The sequence below is a fragment of the Bombina bombina genome, chromosome 4, assembly GCF_027579735.1.
Source record: "Bombina bombina isolate aBomBom1 chromosome 4, aBomBom1.pri, whole genome shotgun sequence".
NCBI classification, from domain to species: domain Eukaryota; kingdom Metazoa; phylum Chordata; class Amphibia; order Anura; family Bombinatoridae; genus Bombina; species Bombina bombina.
This window is the reverse complement of record NC_069502.1, coordinates 404201806-404215489: the sequence shown is the minus strand read 5'-3', so window position 1 is coordinate 404215489 and position 13684 is coordinate 404201806.

Below are 13684 nucleotides of genomic sequence, written 5' to 3'. Positions count from 1 at the left end.
GTTTTCCATTTTGAAACCCTCCAGTTCCAGGTGATAAACTCTCCTTATTTTCCAGTTTTTCTGTGTTATCCCTGGCTCCAAAAGCACAATCCCAGTCTCAACTGGCGCAGGTCCGAAATTTTGTTGTGGTCTCCGCAATGTATTTCCACTTGTCTTCAGAAACCAGTTAAAGTCTTGTGCACTTCTTCGGTATCTCAATTGCCAGAGGAGTACCGAGAGTTCATAGACGTTTTTGACAAGGTGCGTGCTGGTACATTGCCTCCTCACCGGTCTTACGATTGCGCCATAGACCTGCAACCCGGAGCCATTCCTCCTCAGGGCCGGGTTTACCCTCTGTCTGTTTCAGAGAATTGTGCTATGGAGGAGTATGTTGCTGATTCTCTGTCGCGGGGGATCATCCGCAAATCCTGCTCTCTTGCAGGGGCTGGCTTCTTCTTTGTGAAGAAAAAGGGTGGCGAGTTAAGACCATTCATTGATTATAGGGCTCTTAATCATCTTGCCATTAAGAATGCTTACCCTATTCTGCTCATTACAGAACTCTTTGACCACCTCAAGGGAGCTACGGTCTTTACTAAACTTGATTTGAGAGGAGAGCAGGCATTATGAGTATCTTGTAATGCCCTTTGGCCTATGTAATGTCCCTGCTGTTTTCCAGGAATTTATTAATTATGTCCTACAAGATATGTTGCAAAAGTGTGTTGTGGTGTACATGAACGACATCCTCATACACTCACCCACACTTGAGGCTCATCGTTCTGATGTTACACGGGTTCTTCAGCGACTACGTGAGAACGGCCTGTTTTGTAAACTCGAGAAATGTGAGTTCCATCAGACTCAAGTAACCTTCCTATGTTATGTTATCTCCGTTGCAGGGTTCTACTTGGATCCTGACAAGTTATCTGCAGTTCTGCAGTGGCCTCGCCCAGTTGGTCTTCATTCTATTCAACGTTTTTTTTAGTTCGCCAATTACTATAGAAAGTTTATAAAAACTTTTCTTCCTTGGTCAAACCTATCACAGACATAACCTGTAAAGAGAATGATCCATTCCATTGGTCACCTACTGCCATTAAGGCCTTTGATAGTCTTAAGACTGCCTTTGCTACTGCTCCAGTTCTGGCTCATCCTAACCCTGTCCGGCCTTTCGTTCTTGAGGTTGATGCGTCTGAGACTGGAGTAGGTGCCCTCTTGTCTCAACGTCCTACGCCATTCCTCCTCAGGGCCGGGTTTACCCTCTGTCTGTTGCAGAGAATTGTGCTATGGAGGAGTTTGTTGTTGATGCTCTGTCGCGGGGGATCATCCGCAAATCCTGCTCTCCTGCAGGGGCTGGCTTCTTCTTTGTGAAGAAAAAGGGTGGCGAGTTAAGACCATGCATCGATTATAGGGGTCTTAATCATCTTACCATTAAGAATGCTTACCCTATTCCGCTCATTACGGAACTCTTTGACCGCCTCAAGGGAGCTACGGTCTTTACTAAACTTGATTTGAGAGGAGCGCGGGCATCATGAGTATCTTGTAATGCCCTTTGGCCTATGTAATGCTCCTGCTGTTTTCCAGGAATTTATTAATAATGTCCTACGAGATATGTTTCAACAGTGTGTTGTGGTGTACATGAGCGACATCATCATACACTCACCCACACTTGAGGCTCATAGTTCTGATGTTACACGGGTTGTTCAGAGACAACGTGAGAATGGCCTGTTTTGTAAACTCGAGAAATGTGAGTTCCATCAAGTAACCTTCCTATGTTATGTTATCTCCGTTGCAGGGTTCTCCATGGATCCTGACAAGTTATCTGCAGTTCTGCAGTGGCCTCGCCCAGTTGGTCTTCAGTCTATTCAATGTTTTTTGGGGTTCGCCAATTACTATAGAAAGTTTATTAAAAACTTTTCTTCCTTGGTCAAACATATCACAGACATGACCCGTAAAGAGAATGATCCACTCCATTGGTCACCTACTGCCATTAAAGCCTTTGATAGTCTTAAGACTGCCTTTGCTGCTGCTCCAGTCCTAACCCTGTCCTGCCTTTCGTCCTTGAGGTCGATGCGTCTGAGACTGGAGTAGGGGCCCTCTTATCTCAACGTTCTACGCCTGACTGTTCCTTACATCCGTGTGGTTTCTTCTCTAAGAAATTGTCTCCAGCGGAGTGCAATTATGAAATTGGCAACAGGGAATTACTGGCTATAATTTTGGCACTTAAGGAATGGAGGCATCTTCTCGAGGGTACTAGCGTGCCAGTGCTCATTCTTACTGACCACAAGAATTTAACTTATCTATCTGAAACAAAACGTTTGTCGCCCCAGCAGGCCAGATGGGCGCTATTTTTTCTCAGTTTAATTATGTGGTCTCCTACCTGCCTGGTAGTAAGAAGTTTAGGGCTGACGCCCTCTCTCGACAATTTTTCCCTCTGTCCAAGGAGGAGTCTGTACCTACTCCAGTTATACCTCCTGACCATATTTTGGCTACCATACGTACTAATTTGACTTCTCCCTTGGGGGAGGAGATCCTGGCTGCCCAAACCAATGCACCTCCTGAGAAACCTAGTGGTAAGTGTTTTGTTCCTGAGAATCTTCAAACTAAACTTTTGCACACTTACCACTATCCTAAAGCTGCAGGTCACCCAGGCAAGAGCCAAATGATTTGGTCTGTCACTCGACATTCTTTATTACTGATTTTATTACTGAATTCCAGATGTGGGCCACTGACTCAGATAAGTCTCAAGAATCAGTTTAGATTAGGTTTATCTGAAGCCCTTAAGGAAGAACTTTCCAGATTAGAAATGCCAGATACTTTAGAGGGCTTAATAAAATTAGCAATTACTATTGACAGAAGATTAAGAGAAAGTAAAGCAGAAAGATTATATTCTGACTTTTCACCTAAAAAATGTAGTTCCTATAATCCTAACAAGTCAACAGGAGGAAAAAAGTAGACGACGTTTAGCAAATCTTTGCTTATACTGTGCAAATAAAGATCACACCGTCTCTCTGTGCCCCTTATTGAATAAACAAAAGAAGGGTAAGATTATTTCTATAAATACTTCCTCACCTATAATGAATTCCACTCAACTTACACTCTCTCTGTCATTACAGTGGGATCAGCATCATGTCAAGACTGAAGCCATAATAGACTCAGATTGTTTTTGAATCTCAATACTGTAAATCTACATGTTATCCCCAACATTCCATTTCCAATTTAGATGCAGTCATACCCTTTGAATATCAAGCTCTAGCTGATGTATTTAACCTTAAAGAAGCAGAAACATTACCACCTCATAGGATATATGACTGCCTTATAAATCTCCAACCTGGTGCTAAAATACATTTTGGGAAAATATTTCCCCTTTCACAAGATGAGCTAAAACATCTACAGACTTATCTAGATGAGAATTTAAAGAAATGGTTCATAGTTCCTTCCACTTCACCAGCAGCAGCAGGCATATTCTTTGTTAGGAACAAACATAAGACATTAAGATCTATCATAGATTACAGAGTCCTAAATGCTATTACCATCAAAAATCGATACCCGCTTCCGCTCATACCCGAACTTTTAGAACGTCTAAACGGTGCAACTATTTACACCAAATTAGACTTAAAGGGGGCTTACAACCTAATCAGAATGAAAGAAGGGGATGCGTGGAAGACAGCATTTAGAACAAGATATGGCCTATTCGAATACAAGGTCATGCCATTTGGGCTCTGTAATGCCCTAGTGACATTTCATTTTTTAGAGATCTTACAGACATTTGTGTTGTTATCTATGTAGATGACATTTTGTTTTTTTCTAAAAATAAGGAGGAACATGTGAAGCATGTTAGATGGGTTCTCACTAGATTAAGAAATCACAAACTGTTCACAAAATTAGAGAAATGTCAATTTCATGGATTTTCAAATTTTTATAGAAAATTTATACATAATTTTTCACTAATAACTAATCCTTTAACCACTCTTACTAAAAAGAATGAAAGATTCAAGTGGACATCCGCTGCAGAACAATCTTTCCAACTATTTAAAGATAAATTTACAAAAGCCTCTATACTTATGTTACCAGACCATACCAAGGAATTTATAGTAGAAATAGATGCATATGATTCAGGGATTGGTGCAGTCCTTTCACAGATTTCTGATAAAACATCTAAATTGCATCCCATATCATTCTATTCAAGAAGATTAACATCTGCAGAAATAAATTATTCAGTAGGTGATAAAGAACGGTTAGCGATCAAATCAGCTCTTTAAAACTGGCGTCATCTACTGGAGGGTACTGTAAAACCTTTTAAAATATATACAGACCATAGAAATCTAGAGTATCTTAAATAGAATAAAACACTCTCTTCACGTCAGGTAAAATGGGCTCAATACCTAGATAGGTTTAATTTTATTCTAACATATCGCCCAGGTACTCTTAATGTCAAAGCAGAAGCTTTATCACCATTACATGAAAACTACATTACCACAGAAAAACCTATACCTATTATTCCTTCTAGTAAAATCATAGCTTTTATAATTCCTATTGAACAAGAAATTCTTCAGGCATTAAAAACTGAACCTGTACCGTCTGACGAGGTTCTAGAAAAGGCTTCAAATGGCTTATATTACCATAAACACTTGATTTATGTCCCTTCAACAACTAGAGATTCTATAATGACACATTTCAATGATGCACCTTTAGAAGATACTTTTGGTGGCCTCATATGAATGAAACAATTTATCAGTATATCATGTTTTGTGAAACTTGCGCAAGGAATAAGACTGAACGCAGAAAACCTTTTGGTTATTTAAATCCGATACCCATTCCAGAGGATCCATGGAATACTGTATCAATGGATTTTATAGTTGATTTACCACTATCCCAGAAATATAACACCACAGAATAGTTATTTGCTTGGAAAAATAAGGATTTTATTTGACTGGTGTCTTATCTTTAACTGTCTATAGTTTAACTGATGTTTGTGAAATCATGGGTATTTGTATATGATATGCAAAAGTACAATGATAAGCTACAAAGCAAACCACAATCAGTAGAATTAAACTAGGTATTTAAAATAAAATGAGTTTAAAAATAAATTTTATATATAAATCGCAGTTTTAAAAAATACAGCATTTTAAAATTGTCACTGGTGGCTAAAGTACATCAACATTAAGGAGTACATTGACCAACGTGCGAGTGGTCATAATACGAAGTAGCGTATCATATCCGCCACACATCGATAAATGCTGACAGCATACGCTGTCGGCATTTATCATTGCACCACCAGTTCTTGTGAACTGCTGGTGCAATGCCGCCCCCTGCAGATTTGCGGCCAATTGGCTGCTAGCAGGGGGTGTCAATCAACCCGATCGTATTCTATCGCGTTGATTTCTGTCCGCCGCCTCAGAACAGGCAGACAAGTTATGGAGCAGCGGACTTTAGACTGCTGCTTCATAACTTCTTCATAACTTCTGTTTCCGGCGAGCCTAAAGGTTTTTAATGTGTGCTACAAATGTCAGGTCAAACCCTTTGAAGATTTATCACCATTTCATTCTGATCTGAGAGAAGCATATGCCAACATATGCCAACAGACATGTAATAATTTAAGATCATGGGTCACTGGATTTCCTTTGAAGTCTAATTAGATGCAAAGGTTGATTATACCTGCTGAGCTTTGAATATATGAAGCTCAGACATATGTCTAGATGAAAATTTAGCCAAGAGACACATGTTTTGCATTGTAACTTGTAAAATTCATTTTTGAATCACAACATATGTTTAAATCTTAACATTAAATATATGCCTTAGACTGTATTAAATGTCTATCTATGGATTTGGGGAAATGCAATTCAGACTGTAAAGGATTAAATAACAATTATAATAATCCCATTTTAAAATATGTAACATATATATATATTTTGTTTTCTGTCTCCCAGACATCTAAAGGACAAATTGGGATACATTTGCTGATTTAATAAATAGCAATACAGTCAATTTAAAATGTCCAATGTTAGTAGCCTATTCTTTTTATTTTTTCAGGCATTTAACAAATACATGTGTGGTTGTCCCATAAATCGTGTAATATGTTTTACGAATTCAGAAAGAGGTGTACTGTATGTGTAATATGCTGTGTTTTTATATGAATATAGGGAAATAATCAAATGCAATTTTAAATGGATTTTAAGATAATAATAATATGATGTTAGAAATAATACTGATGTTTCATATTAAAATAAACAGGAAAAATGACAAAATATAATCCATGTATATTAAAATATGACCAAACAGGTTTATTAATATAAAGAAATAGTGTATTTTATAGACATTTTATAAGATTCAATAATTGAACTGTAGCGAAAATTGAATGAAACTGTTTGTCTCTGTCTGCTGCCCCCGATGGCCTAAATCCAGTATTACAGCTAAAAGTCATTTGGCTGTTGAAAATGAAATTTCCCAGTAGCCAATCAGAGAAAAGTGTGTACCCAAATCTATCGAATGATTAAGAAATGAGGAGGAGTCTTGTCTCAGACAAAAGCTCCCTGCACAGAGAGAGAGAGGAGATCTTGGTGGAAAAATTTTGGTAGGTAACTGTTGCAATCCTGCTTGCTGCCATTTTGCTTATAAGAGAGACCAGTGTGCGAACACAGTTTTCTGTAAGACAAATACGTTGGGACACTCTTTGTGGATAAGAGACTATCAAGATTAATTCTCTTACAAATGTGCATAATTCCTCTGACATATGATGATAGACATATTTGGATATTAACTTGCGTTATGAGTAAAAAAGCAGTGTTAAGCCTTCTAACACTGCTTTTTTACTACCACTGGTATTACGAGTCTTGAAGATTTAGGGTCACTGCACGCTTTTTTGGCCTTACCGCAAATCAACTTACGCAAATTGCGTATAGTCTATTTTCAATGGGACTTCCATAGCGCTGGTATTACGAGCTTGTCCTGGGAGGCCAAAAAGTAAGCAGTAAACCCTATCCTGTCAAGATTTGTACTGCATTTTAAAGTCAGTAGTTATGAGTTTTACACTACAAAGCCGTAGCATAAAACTCATAACTAAAGTGCTAAAAAGTACACTAACACCCACAAACTACCTAACCTCCTTGGTTTGACCAAGGAAGAAAAGGTTTTAATAAACTTTCTATAGTACTTGGTGAACCCCAAAACACGTTGAATAGACTGAAGACCAACTGGGCGAGGCCACTGCAGAACTGCAGATAACTTGTCAGGATCCATGGAGAACCCTGCAACGGAGATAACATAACATAGGAAGGTTACTTGAGTCTGATGGAACTCATATTTCTCGAGTTTACAAAACAGGCCGTTCTCAGGTAGTCTCTGAAGAACCCGTGTAACATCAGAACGATGAGCCTCAAGTGTGGGTGAGTGTATGAGGATGTCGTCCAAGTACACCACAACTGTTGCAACATATCTCATAGGATATCATTAATAAATTCCTGGCAAACAGCAGGAGCATTACATAGGCCAAAGGGCATTACAAGATACTCATAATGCCCACTCCTGGTGTTAAATGCTGTTTTCCATTCGTGGCCCTCCTTGATCCTAACGAGATTGTACGCTCCTCTTAAATCAAGTTTAGTAAAGACCGTTGCTCCCTTGAGGCGGTCAAAGAGTTCCATAATGAGCGGAATAGGGTAAGCATTCTTAATGGTAAGATGATTAAGACCCCTATAATCGATGCATGGTGTTAACTTGCCACCCTTTTTCTTCACAAAGAAGAAGCCAGCCCCTGCAGGAGAGCAGGATTTGCGGATGATCCCCTGGGACAGATCATCGGCAACATACTCCTCCATAGCACAATTCTCTGCAACAGACAGAGGGTAAACCCGGCCTGAGGAGGAATGGCTCCAGGTTGCAGGTCTATGGCACAATTGTAAGACCGGTGAGGTGGCAACTGGCATTACAAGATACTCATGATGCCCGCGCTCCTCTCAAATCAAGTTTATTAAAGACCGTAGCTCCCTTGAGGCGGTCAAAGAGTTCCGTAATGAGCGGAATAGGGTAAGCATTCTTAATGGTAAGATGATTAAGACCCCTATAATTGATGCATGGTCTTAACTCGCCACCCTTTTTCTTCACAAAGAAGAAGCCAGCCCCTGCAGGAGAGCAGGATTTGTGGATGATCCCCCTCGACAGAGCATCAACAACAAACTCCTCCATAGTACAATTCTCCGTAACAGACAGAGGGTAAACTCGACCCAAGGAGGAATGGCTCCAGGTTGCAGGTCTATGGCACAATCGTAAGACCGGTGAGGAGGCAATGTACTGGCACGCACCTTGTCAAAAACGTCTAGGAAGTAACTCTCGGTACTCCTCTGGCAGTTGAGATACTGAAGAAGTGCACAAGACTTTAACTGGTTTTCGAAGACAAGTATAAATATATTGCGGAGACCATGACAACATTTCGGACCTGCACCAGTTGAGACTGGGATTGTGCTTTTGGAGCCAGGGATAACCCAGAACAACTGGAAAATGCGGAGAGTTTATCACCTGGAACTGGAGGGTTTCAAAATGGAGATCCCCAACAGCCAATCGATAATGGAGCAGTTTCGTGAGTAACGAGTGTGGGCTGAAGGGACCTGCCATCAATGGCCTCAATAGCAAGCAGAATGGACCGAGGCAAAACAGGAATGGAGTGCTTTGATACAAAAGCACTGCCAATGAAATAGCCCGCAGCATCAGAATCAACAAGAGCCTGGGTGACTATGGAGGAGTCCACCCAGGAAAGGACAATCGTGACCAAAGGTTTCTCCTTTAACCAACCAAGGTCTGCCCCCGACAGGACCTTAGGTGTGAGCGTTTCCTGGCCGTGTAGGACAAGACTTCAAAAGGTGGCCCTGTAACCAACAATAGAGGCAGAGCCCCTCCCTCCTCCTAAAGGTCCTCTCCGCCATGGAGAGACGCGTGAATCCCAACTGCATCGGCTCAGCAGTACCTGGTGACTCGGGACCAGGAGGCATGGGAGGAGAGGGAGGCAGTGGGAACAAACACGTAGGAGACAACAGAACAGGAGGCTTCTGCAAGCGCTCCTTGAAAGAGGGCCTCTCACTTAGTCTGATGTCAATTAGTATCCAAACAAGACACCAATGCCTAGAGATCTTCTGGTAAATCTCTGGCAGCAACTTCATCTTAAATCGCATCAGAGAGCCCATGAAAGAAGGCGGCAACAAGGGCTTCATTGTTTCAACCTACCTCTGCGGCAAGGGTATGGAACTCAATGGCATACTGAGCAACAGATCTTGTACCTTGCTGAATGGACATTAGTCGTTTAGCAGCAGAGGAGGAGCGACCCGGAACGTCAAATACCCTTCGAAAGGAGGCCACAAATTCAGGGTAATTTGAAATCACAGGTTTATTGGTCTACCACAAGGGATTAGCCCAGGCAAGAGTTGTGTCAGAGAGTAACGAGATGAGAAATCCCACCTTAGCTCTGTCAGAGGGAAAAACCTGAGGTAACATCTCAAAGTAAATGCCCACCTGGTTCAAAAATCCTCTGCACTGATTAGGATCGCCTCTATAATGAGGTAGAGGTGCAGAACCGGACATGCTCCTGGTAGGACTAGGTGCAGCAGCGGAAACGGGAGCAGCCATAACTTGTGGGACACTTTGGTCCAAATGTGCAGTGTGAGTCAGCAGAGTTTGCAGGGCTAGTGCAAATTGATCCAAGCAGTAATCCAGTTCATCCATCCTGTAAATTATGGCAGATAAAGGTGGATTATTAGGACCATCAGGATTCATGGCCCTTGCGTAATGACAGGGTGCCAGGAATCAGACTGAGACGAGAAGTGCAAAAATAATCTCACCTTTATTAATAGCAAAAAATTATAAAAAGTCCATAAGTCAAATAACAAGCCAGGAATCAAAACCAGAGCTGGTAGTCAGACGAGCCGAGTCAGGAGCCAAAGCGAGTAGTCAGACGATCCGGAATCAGGAACAAGGAGAACAGCAGAGTCAGGAACAAGACAACAAGAGACAATACAAGGGCAAATCATACTGAACAGAGGCCCTTTAAATAATAAGTGATGACCTCACGTTTCTGAGACTGCATTCTGTCTCACACGGATGATGTACACCAGTCTGGCCATAAAAGGAAGTGCAGGAAATGAGCAGCATCACACAGTATGCACCAGAGTCAGCAAGAGAGGTGAGTAAAATGTCTGCCAGCAGCACAAGGCAAACAAAACAGGAAAAAAAAACCCTGACCATTTTTAACCCTTTATCTGCCGCTCCGGACATCACGCCACTATAATAAACGTATTAACCCCTAAACCGCTGCACTCCTGCCACACTCCTGCCTCACTTACATTAGTTAAATATTATTAACCCCTAATCTGCCTCCCCCAACGTCGCTGCCACTATATTAAATTTATTAACCCCTAAATCTAAGTGTAACCCTAACACAAATTACTAACATTACCTAAATAATTCCTATTTAAAACTAAATACTTACCTGTAAAATAAAACCTAAGCTATCTACAATCTAACTTATAGTTACATTGTATCTAGCTTAGGGTTTATATTTATTTTACAGGCAAGTTTGTATTTATTTTAACTAGGTAGAATAGTTACTAAATAGTTATTAACTATTTAATAACTACCTAGCTAAAATAAATACACATTTTCCTGTAAAATAAAACCTAACCTAAGTTACACTAACACCTAACACTACACTACAATTAAATAAATTCCCTAAATTAAATACAATTAACTAAATTAAATTAAATTAGCTAAATTACTGAAACTAAAAAACAAATTACAAGATCTTTAAACTAATTACACCTAATCTAATAGGCCTATCAAAATAAAAAAACCTAGCCTAAACTAAACTACCAATAGCCCTTTAAAAGGCCTTTTGCGGGGCATTGCCCCAAATAAATCAGCTCTTTTACCTGTAAAAAAAAATACAAACAACACCCCAACAGTAAAACCCACTACCCACACAACCAACCCCCCAAATAAAAACCTGACTAAAAAAAACTAAGCTCCCCATTTCCCTGAAAAGGGCATTTGGATGAGCATTGCCCTTAAAAGGGCATTTAGCTCTATTGTGGACCAAAGCCCTAACTTAAAAATAAACCCCCCCCGAGGATTCACTTACCGGGAGAAGTCTTCATACAAGCGGCAAGATGTCCTCAACGAAGTTGGCAGAAGTGGTCCTCCAAACGGACAGAAGTGGTCCTCCAGATGGGCAGAAGTCTTCATCCAGTTGGCATCTTTTATCTTCATCCTTCCAACGCGGAGCAGCTCCATCTTCAAAACATCCGGCGCGGAGCATCCTCTTCAATCGACGTCTTCTTCTGGAATGAAGATACCTTTAAGTGACATCATCCAAGATGGTGTCCCTTAGAATTCTATCAGCTTCTATCAACTTCAATCCTATTGGCTGATCCAATCAGCCAATAGGATTGAGCTTGCATTCTATTGGCTTTTCCAATCAGCCAATAGGATTTTTTCAACCTTAATTCCGATTGGCTGATAGATTCCAATTAGCTGATAGAATAGGAATCAATGGGATCAATGGGGCTGCGTTGCGGAACTTTACGCTGCTTTATTGCAGGTGTTAGACTTTTTATCAGCCGGCTCCCCCCATTGATGTCTATGGGCAAATCGTTGGGTTTGTAAAAACCTGTAATACCAGAGCTGTAGGAAAGTGAGTGGTGAGAATAACGTTATTACCGCACCCCTCATAACGCAAAACTCGTAATCTGGCCATAAGTATATAATTTGATATTTTAAAACAAATACATTCATTATTGCTACAGTCAAATTAAAGTTAATAGATTTAAGAGAGCACTTTGTATTTTAGCTTGTATTCATAATCCTGTGTAGTTTAAAACTAGTCCATAATGCTAAGTAATTTATCTTTGCAAATATATAAATATATTTTAGAATTTGTCTAAATTGTAGATAATTAAGAATTCATTTCAGCTCAGATAAATTGGCATAGGAGTTGGTTGTTTGCATAAATAATATATACATAATATATATAAATACTATATACAATATATAAATAATATATACAATTCCTGATGTTTTAAATTGGAGTTATATGGGATAAATTGTGGCTGAGTAGCTGATTGTACTGTCTGAATGTTAGTGGCTCATATCTTGGTATCTCATTGTGGTATATTAATGCCATGCAATTGTGAATAAGGTTAATTATAAAGTTACAATTTGGTTTGCTTTGTAAAGAATATTGTTACAATTTAAACATTGTATAGTTTGATTCATATCTAGTTTTCTATAAATATAATTCAATGTGTCTATAATTTTTTTTTTTTTTTCAAATAATTTTTATTGAAAATCGGTACAATGACAAATGTTAACATTTACAGAATTATTACAATAAGATAACATCATAATAAATTTGCGAGGATTATTGTATCATTCTGTCAGAGATCCAACTTTCTTGGTATTTTCAAGTTATTATTATCAGTGATATTCATCAGCTTAGTTAGTTAAGTAGAAATTTAGTAACAGAAAGAGGGGGAGAAAGGAAAAAGTAAGTGAGGTAAGTAGGATGAGGGAAGGAGGGGAGGGGTAGGTCTCTTGATTGGTTACTTCTGTACGACCACTTAGTTAGGAGATGTTTATGCATGGTTTTAAGGATTTTGTTCCCAGATGAATTGAATATTTAATATTGTGTCTGATTTACCCTGATAACAATAGTGCATTTTCTCTAGTGTGAGAACATGAGTGACTTCTGATTTCCATTGTACAATAGTGGGTGTGTCTTGAGTTTTCCATAACCTAGGTATTAATCTTTTTGCACAGGTTATCATTAAGAGTAAAAGTTTCTTGCGATAAAGGCAGGTAAGTTTTGGGATGTGGTTTAGAAGGACTATCTGCGGTGAGAGTGTTATGTCTGTACCTAGTGTTTTGTTTATATGCCTTTCTATCTGTGGCCAGAAGTCTCCTAGTTTTGGGCATGTCCACCAAATATGTGTTAGGGTACCTACATCATCGCATCTCCTCCAGCAACTGGAGGAAGCCATGGGGTAGATCATTCGTAATCGTTGAGGAGTTAAGTACCACCTGGCTAGTATTTTGTAGTTTAGTTCAGACATGATTATTGAGGTGGAAGAGGTGTGGGTGTGGTGGAATCCGCGTTTCCAGGACTCAGGATCTATCTCTGTGTGTAGTTCTTCAGACCATCTTGTTAGATATGTTGGGCGTTTTTCCGGAAAGGAGCCTCTGAGGATTTTATATATCTGCGAGAGGTGGGCTCTGATATTTTTCGGGTTTGTGCATATTTGTTCAAATTTAGTCATTGGTCTAAGAATTTCCACTCTGTGTGGGCTGTGGTCAATCGCATGTCTTATTTGAAGGTTTGCATACCAGTTGTGGAATGGAGGTCCCAGCTCTTCATTAAGTGAAAGTCTGTCTCTTACTCCACTAGGAGTAGTTATTAAGTATATTGGTAGGTTTGTAAGGAGTTTATTTTCGTTTACATGGGTGTGTAGGCTATGTTTTAAGAATATATGATAATGCAGGATAGGGGTTAAGGGGGATACTGGTGTTGATATTCCTTTTGTACGTGTGATCAATTCGTCCCATATTGCTAGGGTAGTTTTAATATATTCATTGTGCTGTATAATATGGGGTCTAGAGTCTTTAGGGATCCATGGCAAATCCCTCATGAGGCTGTTTTGTGATAGATGGCTCTCTATTTGTATCCATAGATTTGACG